The 2,076-nt window shown below is 39.7% G+C and overlaps 1 long non-coding RNA gene across 1 annotated transcript in view; it reads right to left on the reverse strand.

The window, feature by feature from the left end:
• Nucleotides 1–310: 310 nt before the first annotated feature.
• The window catches only part of LOC115069613, a 37,217-nt gene continuing 35,451 nt past the window's right edge, over nt 311–2,076 (reverse strand). Inside the window, exon 4 of the long non-coding RNA XR_003848864.1 lies at nt 311–434. This is a non-coding gene — a long non-coding RNA (uncharacterized LOC115069613). The remainder of the gene's footprint in view (nt 435–2,076) is intronic.

Genomic DNA, 2,076 nt, shown 5'->3' on the forward strand with positions numbered 1-2,076 from the left:
TCATCCCACAGTCAGATTCAGACTTCACATCGCTGTGAGAAGGAAATCAGACAAACCAGAAAGAGCCCTGGATACTAAAAACAGCATTTTTCTCAAATGGTTAAACAGCAACCATTAGGTGGCTGGAAAGCAGACCATCTTTGAACATAGATGGAGCATAGACAGCATGCAGATTCCCTTCAGCGTAGCAGAGAGTTCTGGGACGGCCAGACTGGCCTGGGTGTGTCTGAGGCAGAAGGCAGGATTGCTTGAATGGGGCCCTGTTGATCAGGGCATGATCTTGGAACCTGCTTTGACCATCGAGCTGTGAGCAAGCGTGGCTTGTATGACACCCAACAAACTCGCCCCGGCCCTGGTGTCCCCAAGCCTTGGCTAAGGACAGCCGCCCTGGGAAGGAACTCTTCCAGCCTGGTTCCTGGAGTGTGAAGGCACATCTGTGTGAAACACAAGCAAGGAAATAAAGCCTGGTGAGGTACTGAGAGACTCTTAGCTCATTTGTTATGTGGCATAACCTGGTAGAAGCTGACTGACACATTTAGGAACAGCCATGGCCAAGTGCTTGTTCTTTGATGATGTGGGTAAAAATCTACTTTACACAACATATGATTTTTTTCAACTTCAATTAGTTATAATCTTATTCATTTTGAAAACTAGTTAAATTTTTCTGCCTCATGTAACAGAAAGGTAAAAGAATATTCCAGCTGTCAGGACAGGTAGTTTGGGCAACATATCATTTTCTTTTATTAAGTGTAAGGAAATATTGTAATTTGTAATAAAATGTTGCTATTATGCTTCATAATTATCAATATTTACAACATTTATATAATTTTGATCATTGGTGACCAATATAAACCTCAATTATGTTTGAGAGAAAGAAGTTTTTGTTAGGTCTTTTTTTTTTTGGTCTTTTTGAGACAGGGTCTCCCTGTAGCCCCAGCTGTCCTGGAACTCACTATGTAAACCAGACTGGCCTTGAACACACAGAGATCCACCTGCCTCTGCCTCCCGAGTGCTGGGATTAAAGGCGTGGGCCACCATGCCAGTCTTTATTAGATTTTAAATTAGCATACAAAGTAATGGACTTTGTTATGGCATTTTCTTTTCCCTTTTTTGTTTTGTTTTTTCTTTCTTTTTTCTTTTTATTATTTTAATTTTATTTTTTAAAATTATTTAATAACCACATGATTAGAAGAAGCATTCCTTTTTAAAAAATTATTTTTATTTTATGTATATGAGTGTATTGCCTGCATATGTGCAAATGCACCCAAGTTGTACAAGGCCCCTGGAGGTCAGAAGGAGGCGCTGGATCCCCTGAAACTGGAGTTATAGATGATTGTTAGCTGCCATGAGGGTGATGGGAACTGAACCCAGGTCCTCTGGAAGAGCAGCCAGTGCTCTTTAAGTGCTGAGCCATTGCTACAGCCCCTATTTTTTATTTTTTTAATGTGTATGAATATATTGCCTGCATCTATGCAGGTGCACCTGTGTTGTGCAAGGCCCATGGAGGTCAGAAGAGAGTGTCAAAAAGGATCCCCTGGAACTGGAGTTACAGATGGTTGTTAGCTGCCATGTGAGTGCTGGGAACGAAACCCCAGTCCTCTGCAAGAGCAGCCAGTGCTCTTAACCGCTGAGCATCTCTCCAGATCCTGGGAAGGAACTCTTCCAGACATTAAGTGGTATTTGTACCAGTTAATGGTTTTGGAATTTTTGCTACATGAATTAACCTAACTTTACAATTTTTATATTATTTGGAGAGAGAAAAATACTAAGTCTCACATTTACTATCATATTAACCCAAAACTGGCTACTATGTGAGTCACTGTGTTTTCATAATGAATATTAAAATCAGGTTTACAGCTGGGCAGTTTGAATGCATGGCGTACTGAGATTTTCACTTTACTCTTTATGAGCTTTAATAAAAATGAAATGCTAAATAAAATCCTTAATTGAAAGAAAGCAAGAAAATTCCATGTAGAGCTTTGAGAAATAGTTATATTCCCACCGTTTATTATGGGCTAAGATGATAGTAAGCCTGTATTCATTCTTCAGTTTAAGCTGGTTGTTGGAATGATTTAT

Source organism: Nannospalax galili, unplaced genomic scaffold (assembly GCF_000622305.1).
Source record: "Nannospalax galili isolate Female #2095 unplaced genomic scaffold, S.galili_v1.0 scaffold453, whole genome shotgun sequence".
NCBI lineage: Eukaryota > Metazoa > Chordata > Mammalia > Rodentia > Spalacidae > Nannospalax > Nannospalax galili.